Below are 20,934 nucleotides of genomic sequence, written 5' to 3' on the forward strand. Positions count from 1 at the left end.
AAGAACCAGGTCAGCACAACTGCTCTAGAGCCAGAGAACCAGTTCAGCAGAGCTGCTGTAGAGCCAGAGAAACCAGGTAAGCAGAGCTGCTTTAGAGGGAGAGAACTAGGTCAGCAGAGCTGCTCTAGAGCCTAAGAACCAGGTCCACACAGCTGCTCTAGAGCTAGAGAACCAGGTCAGCAGAGCTGCTTTAGAGCCAGAGAACCAGGTCAGCAGAGCTGCTTTTGAGCCAGAGAACCAGATCAGCAGAACTGCTTTAGAGCCAGAGAAGCAGGTCAGCAGAGCTGCTTTAGAGCCAGAGAACCAGGTCAACAGAGCTGTTCTAGAGCCTAAGAACCAGGTCGGCAGAGCTGCTCCAGAGCCTAAGAACCAGGTCAGCAGAGCTGCTCTAGAGCCAGAGAACCAGGTCAGCAGAGCTGCTCTAGAGCCAGAGAACCAGGTCAGCTGAACTGCTCTAGATCTAGAGAACCAGATCAGCAGAGCCGTTGTAGAGCTATAAAACCAGGTCAGCAGAGCCAGTATAGCCAGAGAAACCAGGTAAGCAGAGCTGCTTTAGAGGGAGAGAACCAGGTCAGCAGAGCTGCTTTAGAGGGAGAGAACCAGGTCAGCAGAACTGCTCTAGAGGCAGAGAACCAGGTCAGCAGAGCTGCTGTAGAGTCAGAGAAACCAGGTCAGCAGAGCTGCTTTAGAGGGAGAGAACCAGGTCAGCAGAGCTGCTCTAGAACCAGAGGACCAGGTCAGCCGAGCTGCTGTAGAGCCAGAGAACCAGGCCAGCAGAGCTGCTCTAGAGCCAGAGAAACCAGGTCAGCTGAGCTGCTTTAGAGGGATAGAACCAGGTCAGCCGAGCTGCTGCAGAGCCAGAGAAACCAGGTCAGCAGAGCTGCTGTAGAACCAGGGAAACCAGGTCAGCAGAGCGGCTTTTTGAGTGAGAGAACCAGGTCAGCAGAGCTGCTCTAGAGCCAGAGAACCAGGTCAGCAGAGCTGCTCTAGAGCAGAGAACCAGGTCAGCAGAGCTGCTCTAGAGCCTAAGAACCAGGTCAGCGGAGCTGCTGTAGAGCTAGAGAAACCAGGTCAGTAGAGCTGCTTTAGAGGGAGAGAACCAGGTCAGCAGTGCTGCTGTAGAGTCAGAGAAACCAGGTCAGCAGAGCTGCTGTAGAGTCAGAGAAACCAGGTCAGTAGAGCTGCTTCAGAGGGAGAGAACCAGGTCAGCAGTGCTGCTGTAGAGTCAGAGAAACCAGGTCAGCAGAGCTGCTGTAGAGTCAGAGAAACCAGGTCAGTAGAGGTGCTTTAGAGGGAGAGAACCAGGTCAGTAGAGCTTCTCTAGAGCCAGAGGACCAGGTCAGCCAAGCTGCTGTAGAGCCAGAGAACCTGGTCAGCAGAGCTGCTGTAGAGCTAGAGAACCAGGCCAGCAGAGCTGCTCTAGAGGCAGAGAACCAGGTCAGCAGAGCTGCTGTAGAGCCAGGGAAACCAGGCCAGCAGAGCTGCTTTAGAGGGAGAGAACCAGGTCAGCAGTGCTGCTGTAGAGTCAGAGAAACCAGGTCAGCAGAGCTGCTGTAGAGTCAGAGAAACCAGGTCAGTAGAGCTGCTTTAGAGGGAGAGAACCAGGTCCGCTAAGCTGCTGTAGAGCCAGAGAACCAGGTCAGCAGAGCTGCTTTAGAAAGGAAAGAACCAGGCCAGCAGAGCTGCTTTAGAGGGAGAGAACCAGGTCAGCAGAGCTGCTCTAGAGCCTAAGAACCAGGTCAGCAGAGCTGCTGTAGAACCAGAGAAACCAGGTCAGCAGAGCGGCTTTTTGAGTGAGAGAACCAGATCAGCAGAGCTGCTCTAGAGCCAGAGAACTAGGTCAGCAGAGCTGCTCTAGAGCCAGAGAACCAGGTCAGCAGAGCTGCTCTAGAGCCTAAGAACCAGGTCAGCGGAGCTGCTGTAGAGTTAGAGAAACCAGGTCAGCAGAGCTGCTCTAGAGTCAGAGAACCAGGTCAGCAGAGCTGCTGTAGAGCCAGATAAACCAGGTCAGTAGAGCTGCTTTAGAGGGAGAGAACCAGGTCAGCAGTGCTGCTGTAGAGTCAGAGAAACCAGGTCAGCAGAGCTGCTGTAGAGTCAGAGAAACCAGGTCAGTAGAGCTGCTTTAGAGGGAGAGAACCAGGTCAGCTAAGCTGCTGTAGAGCCAGAGAACCAGGTCAGCAGAGCTGCTGTACAGCCACAGAACCAGGTCAGCAGAGCTGCACTAGAGGCAGAGAACCAGGTCAGCAGAGCTGCTGTAGAGCCAGAGAAACCAGGTCAGCAGAGCTGCTGCTTTAGAGGGAGAGAACAAGGTCAGCAGAGCTGCTCTAGAGCCAGAGGACCAGGTCAGCCAAGCTGCTGTAGAGCCAGAGAACCAGGTCAGCAGAGCTCCTCTAGAGCCAGAGAAACCAGGTCAGCAGAGCTGCTTTAGAGCCAGAGAACCAGGTCAGCAGAGCTCCTCTAGAGCCAGAGAACCAGGTCAGCAGAGTTGCTGTAGAGCCAGAGAAACCAGGTCAGCAGAGCTGCTTTAGAAGGAGAGAACAAGGTCAGCTGAGCTGCTGTAGAGCCAGAGAAACCAGGTCAGCAGAGCTGCTTTGGAGGGAGAGAACAAGGTCAGCAGAGCTGCTTTAAAGCAGAGAACCAGGTCAGCAGAGCTGCTCTAGAGCCAGAGAACCAGGTCAGCAGAGCTGCTCTAGAGCCAGAGAACCAGGTCAGCAGAACTGCTTTAGAGCCAGAGAAGCAGGTCAGCAGAGCTGCTTTAGAGCCAGAGAACCAGGTCAGCAGAGCTGCTCTAGAGCCTCAGAACCAGGTCAGCAGAGCTGCTCTAGAGCCTAAGAACCAGGTCAGCAGAACTGCTCTAGAGCCAGAGAACCAGTTCAGCAGAGCTGCTGTAGAGCCAGAGAAACCAGGTAAGCAGAGCTGCTTTAGAGGGAGAGAACTAGGTCAGCAGAGCTGCCCTAGAGCATAAGAACCAGGTCCACACAGCTGCTCTAGAGCTAGAGAACCAGGTCAGCAGAGCTGCTTTAGAGCCAGAGAACCAGGTCAGCAGAGCTGCTTTTGAGCCAGAGAACCAGATCAGCAGAACTGCTTTAGAGCCAGAGAAGCAGGTCAGCAGAGCTGCTTTAGAGCCAGAGAACCAGGTCAACAGAGCTGCTCTAGAGCCAGAGAACCAGGTCAGCTGAACTGCTCTAGAGCTAGAGAACCAGATCAGCAGAGCCGTTGTAGAGCTATAAAACCAGGTCAGCAGAGCCAGTATAGCCAGAGAAACCAGGTAAGCAGAGCTGCTTTAGAGGGAGAGAACCAGGTCAGCAGAGCTGCTTTAGAGGGAGAGAACCAGGTCAGCAGAACTGCTCTAGAGGCAGAGAACCAGGTCAGCAGAGCTGCTGTAGAGTCAGAGAAACCAGGTCAGCAGAGCTGCTTTAGAGGGAGAGAACCAGGTCAGCAGAGCTGCTCTAGAACCAGAGGACCAGGTCAGCCGAGCTGCTGTAGAGCCAGAGAACCAGGCCAGCAGAGCTGCTCTAGAGCCAGAGAAACCAGGTCAGCTGAGCTGCTTTAGAGGGATAGAACCAGGTCAGCCGAGCTGCTGCAGAGCCAGAGAAACCAGGTCAGCAGAGCTGCTGTAGAACCAGGGAAACCAGGTCAGCAGAGCGGCTTTTTGAGTGAGAGAACCAGGTCAGCAGAGCTGCTCTAGAGCCAGAGAACCAGGTCAGCAGAGCTGCTCTAGAGCAGAGAACCAGGTCAGCAGAGCTGCTCTAGAGCCTAAGAACCAGGTCAGCGGAGCTGCTGTAGAGCTAGAGAAACCAGGTCAGTAGAGCTGCTTTAGAGGGAGAGAACCAGGTCAGCAGTGCTGCTGTAGAGTCAGAGAAACCAGGTCAGCAGAGCTGCTGTAGAGTCAGAGAAACCAGGTCAGTAGAGCTGCTTCAGAGGGAGAGAACCAGGTCAGCAGTGCTGCTGTAGAGTCAGAGAAACCAGGTCAGCAGAGCTGCTGTAGAGTCAGAGAAACCAGGTCAGTAGAGGTGCTTTAGAGGGAGAGAACCAGGTCAGTAGAGCTTCTCTAGAGCCAGAGGACCAGGTCAGCCAAGCTGCTGTAGAGCCAGAGAACCTGGTCAGCAGAGCTGCTGTAGAGGCAGAGAACCAGGTCAGCAGAGCTGCTGTAGAGCCAGAGAAACCAGGCCAGCAGAGCTGCTGCTTTAGAGGGAGAGAACCAGGTCAGCAGAGCTGCTCTAGAGCCAGAGGACCAGGTCAGCCAAGCTGCTGTAGAGCCAGAGAACCAGGTCAGCAGAGCTGCTCTAGAGCAGAGAACCAGGACAGCAGAGTTGCTGTAGAGCCAGAGAAACCAGGTCAGCAGAGCTGCTTTAGAGGGAGAGAACAAGGTCAGCCAAGCTGCTGTAGAGCCAGAGAAACCAGGTCAGCAGAGCTGCTTTAGAGGGAGAGAACAAGGTCAGCAGAGCTGCTTTAGAGCCAGAGAACCAAGTCAGCAGAGCTGCTTTAGAGCCAGAGAACCAGGTCAGCAGAGCTGCTTTAGAGCCAGAGAACCAGGTCAGCAGAGCTGCTCTAGAGCCAGAGAACCAGGTCAGCAGAGTTGCTGTAGAGCCAGAGAAACCAGGTCAACAGAGCTGCTTTAGAGGGAGAGAACAAGGTCAGCCGAGCTGCTGTAGAGCCAGAGAAACCAGGTCAGCAGAGCTGCTTTAGAGGGAGAGAACAAGGTCAGCAGAGCTGCTTTTGAGCCAGAGAACCAGGTCAGCAGAGCAGAGCTGCTCTAGAGCCAGAGAACCAGGTCAGCAGAACTGCTTTAGAGCCAGAGAAGCAGGTCAGCAGAGCTGCTTTAGAGCCAGAGAACCAGGTCAGCAGAGCTGCTCTAGAGCCTAAGAACCAGGTCAGCAGAGCTGCTCTAGAGCCTAAGAACCAGGTCAGCAGAGCTGCTCTAGAGCCAGAGAACCAGTTCAGCAGAGCTGCTGTAGAGCCAGAGAAACCAGGTAAGCAGATCTGCTTTAGAGGGAGAGAACCAGGTCAACAGAGCTGTTCTAGAGCCTAAGAACCAAGTCGGCAGAGCTGCTCTAGAGCCTAAGAACCAGGTCAGCAGAGCTGCTCTAGAGCCAGAGAACCAGTTCAGCAGAGCTGCTGTAGAGCCAGAGAAACCAGGTAAGCAGAGCTGCTTTAGAGGGAGAGAACCAGGTCAGCAGAGCTGCTCTAGAGCCTAAGAACCAGGTCCGCACAGCTGCTCTAGAGCTAGAGAACCAGGTCAGCAGAGCTGCTTTAGAGCCAGAGAACCAGGTCAGCAGAGCTGCTTTAGAGCCAGAGAACCAGGTCAGGGGAGAGCTGCTCTAACTGACACTGACTGACTGACTGACTGACACTGACTGACTGACACTGACTGACTGACACTGACCGACTGACACTGACCAACTGACACTGACCGACTGACACTGACTGACTGACACTGACCGACTGACACTGACCGACTGACCCTGACTGACTGACACTGACTGACACTCACTGACTGACACTGATTGACACTCACTGACTGAAACTGACTGACTGACACTGACTGACAGACTGACTGACATACTGACTGACACTGACTGACTGACACTGAATGACAATGACTGACTGACACTGACTGACTGACACTGACTGACACTGATTGACTGACTGACTGACACTGACTGACAGACTGACTGACATACTGACTGACACTGACTGACTGACACTGACTGACTGACACTGACTGAATGACACTGACTGACTGACAATGACTGACTGACTGACACTGACTGACTGACACTGACTGAATCTGACTGACAGAAACTGACAGACTGCCACTGACTGACATGACTGCCACTGACTGACATGACTGCCACTGACTGCCACTGACGGACAACCACTGACTAACATTAGGTCTCGCCTTTCATTAACCCCTTCGATGCTCATGACGGAACGGGTCCGTCATGAGCATCGGTTGGGCTGTGCTCATGACGGAACCGTTCCGTCATGAGCACAGCCCCCGGGGGAAGCGCTGGCGCTCCCCCCCTGGGGCATCGATCGTGCCCCTACAGAGGGGGATGGCAGCGGAAGAGCTTCCGCTGCCACCCCCGAGCCCCCCCACGCTTCCTGATGACGTCAGCGCGCACAGTGAGCGCCGACGTAATCAGGAAGTGTTGGACGCGCTGGAATTCATTTCTTCCAGCGCGTCCAATGGATCAGGTAGGTGTTTGGCAGGGGGGGGGGCGGAATTGCGAGGCCTTGAGGCATCGGGGGAGAGGAAAGAGTATTTCCTCTCCCCTGATGTCTCAATGCTGGGCATTCCTGCTCCACGATCGCGCACAGCGTCGCGATCGTGGAGCAGGGATGCCCCACTAGACACCAGGGATGTTCTTTTCTTTATTTGGGATGCGACCCCTTGGGCAAGGGTCGCTTCCTAGGCGGCCAAATTATTTAGAAGACATTTCTGCCCCCCCCTGGGGGCAGATCGGTCGTCTTTCTGCCCGTTTCTGCCCCCGGGGGGGGGCAGAAAAGCCCACTAGACACCAGGGATGTGTTTTTCATAATTTAGGATGCGACCCCTTGGGCAAGGGTTGCTTCCTTGGCTGGCAAAATATTTCGAAGACTTGGGGTGCCGCTCGGAGGCTTCAACTTGCTTGCTGGATTTCCCTCTGCCTGTCATCTGTTCTGGAGGTCACATCGCGAAGGACGCCACGCTCTGCACGGGACGGAGGTGAATGCTGCTGCTGCCGGTCTAAAGTCGGATTTCGGTGCACTCGGGACTGCGAGGACCAGGGTGCTGTGCGTAACGCTCATCGGCCGCACCTGGTCCTCTTCCCGACTCCTCCTTAACTTTTGCCCCCTTCATCTACATCAACAGAGTCCCTCCCACACGCGCTAGCGGGACGCGCGCGGGACGTAGCTCGGGGCGAAGACCGGGCAAAGAGCGGGCCGTTAGAGGACGGGAGAGGCTGGGCCTGGGCCATCCCCCCTGGACTCCCCCGGAAACATTGGCGGATTGTGAGGGTTATTATTTGTGCTTACCTCCAGAAATGTCAACAAGAGAAACAAGGAGCAAAAGTGCCACGGCACTTGTGCCTACACCAAAGGGAACATTGTATAATTACTTCGTGAAAGCAGGGTCCCTGCTAATTGAGGATATCACGCTCCTCGAGAGGCGAATATCTCAAGAACTGGACTGGGTGCGGAGATCGTCCATGGGTCCTTTGGCTCAGGCAAAGTCACCTGTGGTAAGCACAGAGTTCATTACGTTGGACACAGGGGTGGATGGTACAATTAATCTCTCTGGGACATTGGACATATCAAATTGTATTTCCCAGTTAAGCAGGAAGGACCCCAGTGATCTTGCAGATTTTAGTATGTTAACTCTCCCACCTGCTCAACCCCACCCCATATTAACTACAAATCCCACGCCAGATCCTGATAATGTCAATTCTACATGCCCAAATACGATCAAGCAGAAGGGGATTAGAGAAGGAGCTATCCAGAAAAACAGAAGAGGGACAAAGAATAAGGGTGTGCGAAAGCCAAATATCCCAAAACCCTTCCCAATCCGTTGCCAAAAAGTTCCTGCCTAAATATTAGGGAAAAAACGCAAACAGACAGAGCTGAGGCCCTGCGTTTTAATTCACCGGGGGAGACAAGTAATCAAGCTGAACCAAATTTGCCTGAGCCCATTGAGGAGGATGTCACCCTGGCAGATATAGGTACCCTTATAAGAAACCTTTTAAGTCCATTAGAAGAAAGGCTAATAAAAATAGAAGCTAGGCTAGTGGTCATAGAAAAATCAACAGTCCAACTAGCTGATAGCCTGAAAACAATGAACAATGGTGGGACAAAGGTTACCGATAGGGCAACAAAAAGGGGACTCTCCCAGCCCATAAATGGGACTAAAAGTGCTATACACACAGTGCACCAGGCAACACCTACCCCGTTCTCAAGTACTAATATTTACCCGAAGGCAAATGCCCCAAAAAACCATGTAGTTCAGTTCAATCATCCCTCTTCCCCTCAAAACAGTGTAAACCAAGTGGGGCAAAGTGATCGTACTCCTATCGATGCACCAAATAATGGGGAGCTATTGACGGGGGTGTGAGCAAGAGGCTAGACCTTGGACCAATACACCTTCCGCCAGAAGCAGCCCCATATACTGTTGTTCTGGTAGGGGTGCCTGAACTGAATCCTGCCTCCAAAGAATCCACCGCTTCCCTTAAAAACAAGGTGATAAATTGGCTATGTACACATAGACCGATCCCGGAAGGTATACTGAGCCCAGTTCTCATGGTTCGAAGGGTCCCATGGTTGGGCAGTTTAACCAAATCCATAAACGGTGACTGTGTTATAGTCAATTTTAAAGACCATAGGACCGTCCTGCATATATGCGGATGGACCCTAGAGGAAGAAGGGACTACTATTCAATCCCTACCCCTCTCTTTTTTCTACCCCCCTCTAGCATATGATAGAGGGGATGAGACGTGGGAGGATCAGTTACAAAGACCGACTGGGTGGGGAGATTTCAAAAGAAGGGAAGTTTTTCACCACCCCAGAACTCAATACCAAGGGCACCCTGAAATTAATGCACGATACACACATTCGGAGAGATCGGGTGGAGGGCTGTTAAGAGGATGGAGAGAACCACCCAACTCTCGAAGACAGGAGTTAGCCCACTATACCTCCAATATGGACGACGAGGGATGGGAAATTTGCCATAGGAAAGGCGGTAATTAGGGGGTAGGTGGGCAAAATTACTATCCCCGGAGACCCCTCCAGCAATGTCAGCAATTTTATTTTCCAACCCACAATAGGTATAGCCAACTTGACATGGTAGATTGACTGCCTATACGTATAGGCAGGAAGTCTAACTCTGTAGTATGGGAGGTTGTGGATGAAACTAGTTTAGAGGTTGTGGATGAAACTAGTTTAGAAACAGAGCCGCCCAATACCCCAGAACATCATGGGGCTTTGAGCAACTCCATTGACAAGCTAGGTTGTAATGTAGTATGGGAGGTTGTGGATGGAATTAGTCTTGAAATGGAGCCGCCCAAAACCCCAGAACATCATGGAGCTTTGAACAATTCCATTGGCAAGGCAGGCTATAATGTGGGAGAAGAAGTAAGTATCCCCCTTATACCTTTAGAGATTACGACCAGCGACAAAGGGAATGTTTATATACATACCACTACTTCGAACGATAGGCCCCCTTCACTAAAAATATTATCATGGAATGTGGCGGGTCTGGGAAACAAGTCTGACCACCAGGAATGGATTGAATACATCGACTCCAAAGACTTATGCATGTTCCAGGAAACCTGGGAGAGAGAGGAACATGCAAGGCAGGGATTCGCAGTATTTTCCAGTCCTGCGAAATGGGGAGGAAGGGGGCGCCCATCGGGCGGATTTGAAACTTGGGTTGCAGCTCATCTGGGATGCAAAGCCACGCGCTTTCCAGTGGCATCAGAAGATATACTCGTGGTACTACTGGAATGGTCCCATTGTTGTAGACTAGCGGTGGTAAATGTATATTCGAGGCCGGTTACCATCTCTCAGGAGTCCCCCACTATTGATGAACTAGCGGATCTTTTGACCGAACTCCCCAAGGGTTTCCCTTTTGTAGTGGGTGGGGACTTGAATTCACATTATGAGCCCCTGCCAGGTCTCCTAGATGGGGACCTCTTAGAGGAAGATACAAGATGGCGAGTACCATCGCTAGTATCTATTCCGCCTAAAGCTTGGAGCCCATTGGCAGTGCAGATTACTGCCTTAACTTTAAGACATGGGGTCAGGGCTTCCAACGGGCGAGTTAAATCTGATACCCCGAGCAAACCCACATTTAATCGGAAAGGCAGTGAATCAAGATTAGATTATATCCTAGTGCAACTATCTTTGTGGTCGAATGTCATTGATTTTAGGGTTACTGATAGAGAAGACAGCGACCACAACGCCCTGGAATTGGACTTTCTCCTTCCTGGACGGGACCTTGGGGAAGTTGAATTACCCAAGACAAATCTCGATCTAGTCCTTGAAAGTAATAGGAGAAGAATCAAGTGGGAAAAAATCGCAGCAAGTACAGCCAAGCTCCCACAGTTTTATAATAACCTTATTCCCATTTTAGAGAACATGGCGTTTTTAAGTGATGAACCAAGTACAGGGGACATTAATAAGCAGATCTGGCTGAACCACGAAGAAGTTGTAAAGACTCTGTCTGCAGATATGTTTAGTAATGGTCCAAGGAGGGGGGGTGGAAGGAACCAGTGCACCTGGTATAACGCGGTGTGCCGCAAAGCAAGGAGAGATCTTTTGACGAGCATCAAGAATCGCAAAAGTAGGCTGGAAATCCAAGCCAGGAGACGCGAATACAAAAAGCTGATTGTCAATGCAAAGATTGACTGGGAGCAGAACAAATGGGAAGAACTTGCTAGCTCCCTAACCTCCATGGATTCACGGAAGTTTTGGCGAATTGTCAACTCAGGTTCTGGGGAACTTGCCCCGGCAATAGAGCCAAATCTTTCTTCCAAGTCCTGGCAGGAGCACTTTCAGTCTCTGTACACAGAGAAGCCAGGCCATGGGGGTTGCACCACTATTTCGTCGCTTTATAATTACGTGGAAGGGGACCCATTTACAGTAAGCGAGGTCCGGGTTGCTATATCAGGCCTGTCAACTGGAAAGGCGCCTGGTTTGGACGGTCTCCCAGGTGATCTTTACAAACAGGAGCCGGACATATGGGCCCCCTATTTCCTGGTGCTATTTAACGCGATTCTGAAGGGCATGGAGGTGCCCTGTACTTGGCTGGGCGCAGAGGTGGTTCCGATCTTTAAGAAAGGCTCGCCCCTGCTCCCATCCAACTACAGGCCCATCAGCCTGATAGATGTGTCGCAAAAACTTTTTGGGAGGCTCATCTTAGACTGTTTACAGAATTGGATAGAGGAGACCGCCACTATGAGCCCTTATCAGGCCGGGTTCAGGAAGGGGGTTTCCACTATGGACCAAATCTTTCGCCTTAATCTTATTTATTGGAGGACGGCACTTGTCGAGGGCGGCAGCTTGTACACGGTATTCGTGGACTTGCGGGCCGCCTTCGACTTGGTGCCTAGATCTAAGCTCTGGAGTGTCCTGGGTGAGTTGGGAGTCCCGCCAGATATCCTGGCTATTCTGATTAAATTACATCAGGATAACTTTGCGCGGATCAGGTGTGGCAGGATAGGGGGCCTAACTGAAAGATTCCCCGTTGACAGGGGGGTGAGGCAGGGATGTGTGCTTGCACCCACCCTGTTCTGCCTCTTTGTCAACATCGTAATCGCCTATCTGTCCAGGCTGGAAGACATTGACGCTCCCAAATTGAATGGCAGCAGGGTGCCTGCCATAATGTTTGCAGATGACACCCTGCTGCTGTCCAAATCCCCCATGGGAATTCAACGGATAGTGGACGGGTTCTTGAAATTTTGTACCGAGAGGGGCCTAGAAATCAACGCCTCCAAGACAAAATTTATGATCCTGAACCCTACCCCCTCAACACGTCCCAACCCCTTGCTGGGTATGGTGCGACTGGAGAGGGTCTCCACATTTGAATATCTGGGGGTAACCCTGAACGAGAAAATGACATGGAGGACACATACGACTAAGGCAAATCTGAAATTAATGCAGAAGGTGGGGGGCATTTTAAGAATGACGGGCAAATCCATATATCGCCCACTGGGCCCTATGATACAGATTTATAAATCTCAAGCCCGGGGCTCAGTTGTATATGGGGCGGAACTCTGGGGCCATCTTCCTGTAAAAAATTTAACAACTACAGAGAATAAATTCCTCAGGCAACTAGTGGCCCTCCCCCCTAGCACCCCACTGTTTCCCCTGAGACTGGATTTAGGTCTAAGGCCAATTGCCGAGGAGCTAGGTATAAAGCCACTAGCCTTTTGGCGACGAATATGGAGCAGCCAGGATCTCAGTGATTATAGAAGTGAGTTCCAGGAGTTCCTGGCTTTACCAAATATTAGCAACATCCCCTGGCTAAAACACATAAGGAGCACATGTGAAAGTTTAGGCCTCCCTGAATTATGGACCGACCCTGCTAATTTTAGTAGGAGGATTTCTCGAAAGGCACTCACACAACTCTATTACCAGTCAAAGTTGACTATCAATTTAGGTAACACACGGGCGGGATCACTGACCCATATATTTATCCAATTGAAGGATTCCTATCAATTGGAAACAGTATTAGATGGTATGGGTCCTGTTTTGGCAAGAAAACTACACCTTCAGTGGAGGTATGGCTCTCTACCTCTGAGGGCCTTCACTAGCTCTTGGTCCCAGCCCTCAACAACAGAGCAGTGTCCAGCCTGCACATATCCCCGGGAGAGTGACTTACATGCGGTCCTTTTTTGCAAAGCCTACCAAAGAGCAAGGAGGTATTGGCTCCTACCTATCCTCAAAAATATGGGCTTCAGGAAATACCTCCCTGCATTTAGAATTCTTAAAACTGATTTGTCACCTTTAATTGTTTTTGCTGTGGCAAAGTACTTAATGGCCATGTGGCATGTCCGATCTCGCATTCTAAAAGAGGGGGGGATTGCATAAAGCTATAAGACATTGGTTTATCTTTTTATGATTATTAATGCTTGATTTATGGAATTTTCTTTTTGAAGCTTATTTGTAAATGAAACTGTTTAAAGCATTGAAAATTTCAAATTTTAAAAACTGTTATGTATTTATATCTTTGATGATCTAAATGATCGAGAATAAAGAATCATTGATTGATTGATTTCGAAGACTTGTCTGCCCCCCCGGGGGCAGATCGGTCGTCTTTCTGCCCGTTTCTGCCCCAAAAGCCCACTAGACACCAGGGATGTGTTTTTCATAATTTAGGAAGCGACCCCTTGGGCAAGGGTCGCTCCCTTGGCTGGCAAAATATTTCGAAGACTTGTCTGCCCCCCCTGGGGGCAGATTGGTCGTCTTTCTGCCCGTTTCTGCCCCCAGGGGTGGCAGAAAAGCCCACTAGACACCAGGGATGTCTTTTTCCTAATTTAGGAAGCGACCCCTTGGGCAAGGGTCGCTTCCTTTGGGGCATAAATAATGGGAAGACTTTTCTGCCCCCTCTGTCCGTTTCTGCTCCCAGGGGGGGCAGAAAAGCCCACTAGACACCAGGGATGTATTTTTCTGCATGAGGAAGTGACCCCTTGGCAAAAACTGTTTGCATTTGTGCTCGATGTGTATTTTGTTGTCTTGTCAGTAATTTGTTTTTTTTTTCTTCTTTCTAGTTGGATATCGTTGGTTTTTGCTGTGTCACTGCAGAGTAGGTTCTGGTGAGTGTAGCTGTCTCTTGTAATTGAATTCTATTGTTTTTGAGTACATTGATCATTGTGATAAAGGTACACATTTCTTTACTTACTTGGTTTGCACATTGTTGGTTGTTGTTGACTTGTTTGTGCGGTCTTCAATCTTAGTAAGTATTATGGCTAGCCGCAGGATTACTGCTCAGCAGGTTGTTGGTTTGCTGTTTGAGTCTTCCTCTGATATTGGTTCAGAGACTGACTCTGCATCTGAAGGAGAGGAGGCAGGGGACGATTCTGGCAGTGAGTTGTCTCTCCGTATGGAGTCATCGGATGATGAAGATACTCTTAGTGCGGATGAAGTGCCTGTGTTAAAGGAGGAGACTGATGTGCCGAAAGTGCGGCAAGAGGCATCTGGGCTGCAGCCTGGGGCTGCAAGGCTTCCCGTTGGTGTAGTGCGGCAAGAGGCATCTGGGCTGCAGGCTGGGGCTGCAAGGCTTCCCTTTGAAAGTGATGACCTCTGGGTTGCCCTTGGCATGGTGCAGCCGGCATTGCCAGAGTTTACTGGTGTTCCAGGGTCTAGAGTGAATACTGAGAACTTTTTGCCGGTAAATTTCTTTCAGTTGTTTATGGACGATGTGTTTTTGGCAGAGATTGTTGAGCAGACTAATTTGTATGCCGAACAGTTTTTGAGGGACAACAGTGCCAGACTTAGGCCCTACTCTAGAGCTACCCGGTGGACTCCCACAAATGTTGAAGAGATGAAGAAGTTCTTGGGTTTAACTTTTTTGATGGGCTTGCTAAGGAAGCCATCAATGTCTTCATATTGGTCTAGCAGTCCCTTGATGGCAACGTCTATTTTTCCGGCAGTCATGAGTCGTGACAGGTATTTGCTTCTGCTTTGGATGATGCATTTTGTTGATAATGGTTTAGCGTTGCCACAAGATCACCCTGACTGTGACCGTCTTTTTAAGATTAGGCCTGTCCTTGATCACTTGATCGATTTTCTGAGATTTATGCCCCTGGGAAAGAAATTGCAGTGGATGAGTCTTTGGTGTTGTTCAAGGGCCGCTTGGTTTTTAGGCAATACATTCCTAGTAAGAGGGCATGCTATGGAATAAAGCTGTATATGCTGTGTGACAGTAGGACTGGATATGTGTCTAATTTCAGGGTGTACACCGGTAAGGAATCTAGGATTAACCTCCCTGGTTGTCCGTCCACTTTTGGAGTGACTGAGAAACTTGTTTGGGAACTTGGTAGAGGATTTTTCAACAAAGCCAACCATTTATATGTAGATAACTTCTACACTGGTGTGCGGTTGTTCAGGGAATTGGCCAAAGTGGACACTTTTGCTTGTGGCACAATCCGCTCTAACCGTAAAGGTTTCCCGAAAGAACTTGTTTGTCAAAAGCTTGTTCGGGGACAGTGCAGTGCGTTGCGTTGCCAGGAGCTTCTTGCTGTGAAGTTTTCAGACAGGAGAGATGTCTACATGCTGACTACCATCCATGATGAAAGCACTGCACCTGTGACTGTTTGGGGTCAGGTCGCTGAAGCGCGCAAACCTGTGTGCATTTTAGACTATAATAGGCACATGGGTGGTGTTGACAGAGTAGATCAGAGGTTGGAACCTTACACTGCTCTTCGTAGGGCTTACATTTGGTACAAGAAGTTGGCTATCCATCTTTTCCACTTGGCAATGTTTAATGCTTTTGTTGTGTTCCAGGATTCTTGCCCTGAGTCAAAGATGACTTTTGCTAAGTTTCAGGAGTCTGTAATAGGCAACCTTGTTGTAGTGGAACAGGCAAGTGTTCCTAGATTTGGAGTGGTGGAGGATGTTGCTAGATTGAAAGATCGCCACTTTCCAGATCACATTCCTCCCACACCCTCAAAAGATTTTCCCAGTAGGAGATGTAGAGTCTGTTGGCGAAGAGGTACGTGGAAGGAGAGTCGTATGTACTGCCCCGACTGTCCTTCTCATCCTGCACTGTGTCTTCCTGCTTGTTTTAGAGCGTACCACACGCGAAAGAATTATTGGGAGCATTCATGAGTGGTAAAGTGAACTGCCTGGTCTGTATTCTTTGGATAATTTGATTCTGTTTCAAGGTTGGTGTTAGTGCAATTTATTTAGTTGCTGATTTTCTGTTAGAAGATTTGTTTCTATTTGCGATTTGTTTGGGTTTTTATTTTTTCTAAAAAAATCCTAAATGTGATGGTGGTGTGTGTAGGCTTGCGCTTGGCTGTTGGTGTGTGTGGGCTGGCACTTGGTTGGTGGTGTGCGTGGAATGGTGCTTGGCTGGCGGTGAGCGTGGACTGGCGGTGTGCATGGACTGGCGGTGTGCGTGGACTGGTGCGTGGCTGGTGGTGTGCGTGGACTGGTACTTGGCTGGTGGTGTGCCTGGACTGGTGGTGTGTGCGGACTGGTGCTTGGCTGGTGGTGTGTGCGTACTGGTGCTTGGCTGGTGGTGTCCGTGGACTGGAGCTTGGCTGGTGGTGTGCGTGGACTGGAGCTTGGCAGGCGGTGTGCATGGAATGGTGCTTGGCTGGCGGTGTGCGTGGACTGGTACTTGGCTGGCGGTGTGCGTGGACTGGTGGTGTGTGCGGACTGGTGCTTGGCTGGAGGTGTCAGTGGACTGGAGCTTGGCTGGCGGTGTGCGTGGATTGGCGATTGGCTGCCAGTGTGCCTGGACTGGCGGTTGGCTGGCGGTGTGCCTGGACTGGCGCCTGGCTGGCGGTGTGCCTGGACTGGCGCTTGGCTAGCGGTGTGCGTGGACTGGCGCTCTGCTAGCGGTGTGTTTCGACTGGCGCTCTGCTAGCGGTGTGTGTGGACTGGAGCTCGGCTGGCTGTGTGTGAGTAGTGACTTTCTGCTGGTCACTACACACACTGCTAGCTGAGTGCCACTCCACGCAATCCATCAGCATGTGTAGTTGCTGTGTCTGGATTGTGGGCGTGTGAAAGTGATGAGCCCTTGAATGGCGCTGTGTGCTGGTGTGAGTTTTGTTATGTGATGGGCCCGCGGCTGGCGGTGTGAATGGTTTTGTATGTCTCACACGTATGAAAGGTGTATGAATGGCCTGTAAAGAGGTTGGTGCCTTGTCGTGGCTTTACAGCTCACGAGCTGTGAGTCAATGGTTCAGTTTCTCGCCCTTTCAATTATTACCAGTGCATTTCATGTTTTGTGAAATCACTTGCTAATACAATTGTATCTACTGAACCATCACTCACCCTCGTGCCAAATCCAACCAGCATGTGTGTGTGCTTGCGGATTAGATGGCTGTGCAGTAATATTTGTCTTTCTGAAGCAGGGTGTACCTTGTCCCTTTTTGGGGAATTTTGTACTGTGTTGCTTTTGTACCTGGTGGTGCGAATGGTCTTGTTTGTATCACGTATGAAAGGTGTGTGAATGGCTTGTAAAGTGGTTGGTGCCTTGACGTGGCTTTACAGCTCACGAGCTGCGAGTCATTGGTTTGGTTTTTTGTGAATTTAATTATTGACAGTGCATTTCATTTTTGTGAAATCTCTAGTTAATAAATGTTAGAGTCGGGGATCTCTGGTTGGCGCAAGGTTGCCCTTGTGTCAAGCAGGAACCCTCTCCTCCACGTCAGGGCGCAGGATAACCCCTCGCGAATGACCCTTGCTCACCCTCTAGGTGCGTGGCGTGAGCAGCCAAGGCGATTCCTCAGGCGTTGTTGGTTAAGCACTTACAATCATACACACGGTAAATACATCAATCCCCCCAGAAACGGACACCAGACTTGGATATATATAAAAATACGCTTCTTTATGTAAAAATGGGTTTATATATCTCAGCAGACTTATCACAAGACCAATAACGTTTTCGCTATGCCACCAGGTTGTAAAGCAGGCAAATGTTCTTTGTTCGTAGCTTCAAATAGATTCTTTGCAGTCTCTTGCAAATGTTACTTGTGGTTCCAGTACTCACAGAGATCGGCTCCTGCGAACGGGGAAATAAGGCGTTGCGGGCCCCGAGCCCGATACTGGAACTTCTTTCGTGATGTGGAGAATCGGCACAGTTCGGTGCGACTCTCAGCTTGGGAAGTGTTCTTGGGTCCTCAATCAGCAGGTGTGGGCACGTAGGCAGGCGCGGCCAGCGACCCTTTAGCACGGCGGTGCAGGAGGGTCTCCACAGCGGGGGCGGCGCGGCCTGAGATGTCCGGGGATAGCGAAGCGGGGTCGCAGGGCACAGTCAGTGCAGCTGGATGACCCGGCGTAGATCACAGTCGTCGGACGGCTTCCGGCGGGAGGGGTGATAGCGCGGTCAGCGCGCTCCAGTAGCAGGCGGTGACAGGGATGCAGGTGGCCCGGCCCGGGGACAGAGAGCGGCTCTGGACGGAGCGGGGCTCTCACGGGTTTGAGGCAAGCAAGCTTCTGAGTGTCACGGCCCTAGGAGGGGCGATGAGGGGCGCAGTCTCTTTCCAGCGGGATGCACACACGGCTCGAATTGGAGGACGAGCAAAAGCACAGAGAACCCACTGGTCCTGGGGTTCAGTTCAGGGGGCAAGCTCAGATCAAGCCCTTGGAGAATGTTCAAGCACAAAGTAGCAAAGTCTTTTCAGTAAGTCTCTTCCTCTCCTTTCTCAGCAAGGCAAGCAGCAGGCCAGCTCCTCCAGCGTCTTCTTCTCCTTCTAGTCGGGCAGAGGTTCTTTGTGGTAAACAGGATTCTGATTTCTTAGGAGCCAGGCTCCTACTTTTATACCATGATTCTTTTGTTCTTTAGCGCCAGGGGGCCTAGGCCTGGCTCAGTCCAGTTCTGGAGCACTTTGTTATGGTGACTCTGCTCTTTCCTTTCAGCAGCAGGGCAGAGACATCAGCCGCTCCACAGGGGGCGGCGCCGGCTTTGTGGTGGCAGAGCACAGGTCTATTCAAGAGTCAAGGTGTACTCCTCCCACCCATCCTGGGGTCACCTCTCTACCCACCACCTGGCAGCCAACCTGTCTCTGGGGATTCCCCAACCCTGCTCCTTACTGTTGCTAGGCAGAACACACACACACAGCAGAGGCGGACTGAGATGGTCAGATCAGTAAATACTAACTTTCTAAAAGTAGTATTTACAAACCCAGGATATTAAAATAAACTTGACTACAAGAAGTATTTTATTATTCTGAGTTCAGGCATACTAAACTTGACATTCTACCATGCTCTCTGAGTCCACTGGGGTCACAGCGTTGGCGTGATCCCGGCAGCCCATTCTGGCCTATGGAGAGCAGGTAGCCTTCAATAGTGAAAAACGAAAATGGCTGTAATTCACTATTAGGACATGTCACACACTCAGGGCTTGTCCTACCTTACACCTACAATGCACCCTGCCCGTGGGCCTACCATAGGGGTGACTAACATGAGGCAAAGGGAAGGTTTGGAGGCTGGCAAGTGTGTGCACTTGCCCAGCCAGCAGGACAGTACCAGACTGCACGCAGGTTCTGCAGTGGCAGACCTTAGACATATTTTACTAGGCCGCTTCTGTGGGTGGCACAACCAGTGCTGCAGGCCCACCAGCAGCATTCGCATTTACAAGCCCTGGCACTCCTGGTGCACTTTACTAGGGGCTGATAGTAAACCGAATCAGCCAAACATGGACACCAATCAATGTATACATTTTACCATAGGGAGAGCATATGCACCTTAGCACTGATCAGCAGTGGTAAGGTGCCCAGAGTCATAAAACAGCCAACAACAGGTCAGAAAAAATACTGGAGGAAGGCAAAAAGTTTAGGGATGACCCCGCAAAAAGGGCCAAGTCCAACACTAAAATTTAATACACTGAACCATGACTCGCCCTCGTGCCAAATCCAACCAGTATGTGTGTGTGTTTGAGGAACAGATGGTTGTGCAGCAATCTTTGTCTTTAGTTTCTCTGCCAAGGTACACTTTCCATGTAAGAATAACCCACCAACTGTAGATATTGTTGAAAACCCATGGGAGTTCATGGTGATGTCTCTCTTGTGAATTCCCCAAAAATTTTTTATCCCCAATGTCCTGCAAACCTCAAAATGTCTGCCACATTTTCTTTGCAATTTTACTCCAAAATTCTCACGCTGTAGGAACAATAGTTAATCTGGTGTTGCGAGGGGGGTCACTTTGGTTTTTGACCCGGTGCTCGGCGGCCATCTAGGGAAACCTACCAAACCCACACATTTCTGAAAACTAGACACCCGGCGGCTTCCAGGGAGGTATGACTTGCATGGATCCCCCAACGTTTCCTTACCCAGAATCCCCTGCAAACCTCAATTTTAGCTGAAAAAATCACTTTTTTCACACATTTTGGGGTGGGAAAGTTGTGGCATCACCGGGCTCACACAAATTTACCACCACCCAGCGTTCCCCCAGGTCTCCCGGTAAAAATGGTGCCTCACTTGTGTGGGAGGCCCAAGTACCCGCGGCAGGCAAGGGCCCAAAACGTAGTGAGGTGACATCAAAATGGCCTATCGCAAAACCACCTGGTTTTGCAAGGGGGGTCACTTTGGTTTTTGACCCGGTGCTCGGCGGCCATCTAGGGAAACCTACCAAACCCACGCATTTCTGAAAACTAGACACCCGGCGGCTTCCAGGGAGGTATGGCTTCCGTGGATCCCCCAACGTTTCCTTACCCAGAATCCCCTGCAAACCTCAATTTTAGCTGAAAAAATCACTTTTTTCACACATTTTGGGGTGGGAAAGTTGTGGCATCACCGGGCTCACACAAATTTACCACCACCCAGCGTTCACCCAGGTCTCCCGGTAAAAATGGTGCCTCACTTGTGTGGGAGGCCCAAGTACCCGCGGCAGGCAAGGGCCCAAAACATAGTGAGGTGACATCAAAATGGCCTATCGCAAAACCACCTGGTTTTGCAAGGGGGGTCACTTTGGTTTTTGACCCGGTGCTCGGCGGCCATCTAGGGAAACCTTCCAAACCCACACATTTCTGAAAACTAGACACCCGGCGGCTTCCAGGAAGGTATGGCTTGCGTGGATCCCCCAACGTTTCCTTACCCAGAATCCCCTGCAAACCTCAATTTCAGCTGAAAAAACCCACTTTTTTCACACATTTTGAGGTGGGAAAGTTGTGGCATCCCCGGGCTCACACAAATTTACCACCACCCAGCGTTCCCCCAGGTCTCCCGGTAAAAATGGTGCCTCACTTGTGTGGGAGGCCCAAGTACCCGCGGCAGGCAAGGGCCCAAAACGTAGTGAGGTGACATCAAAATGGCCTATCGCAAAACCACCTGGTTTTGCAAGGGGGGTCACTTTGGTTTTTGACCCGGTACTCGGCGGCCATCTAGGGAAACCTACCAAACCCACGCATTTCTGAAAACTAGACACCCGGCGGCTTCCAGGGAGGTATGGCTTACGTGGATCCCACAACGTTTCCTTACCCAGAATCCCCTGCAAACCTCAATTTTAGCTGAAAAAATCACTTTCTCCACACATTTTGGGGTGGGAAAGTTGTGGCATCACCAGGCTCACACAAATTTACCCCCACCCAGCGTTCCCCCAGGTCTCCCAGTAAAAATGGTGCCTCACTTGTGTGGGAGGCCCAAGTACCCGCGGCAGGCAAGGGCCCAAAACGTAGTGAGGCGACATTTGCGATAGGCAATGTTGATGTCGCCTCACTACGTTTTGGGCCCTTGCCTGCCGCGGGTACTTGGGCCTCCCACACAAGTGAGGCACCATTTTTAC

The sequence above is a fragment of the Triturus cristatus genome, chromosome 1_1, assembly GCF_964204655.1.
Source record: "Triturus cristatus chromosome 1_1, aTriCri1.1, whole genome shotgun sequence".
NCBI classification, from domain to species: domain Eukaryota; kingdom Metazoa; phylum Chordata; class Amphibia; order Caudata; family Salamandridae; genus Triturus; species Triturus cristatus.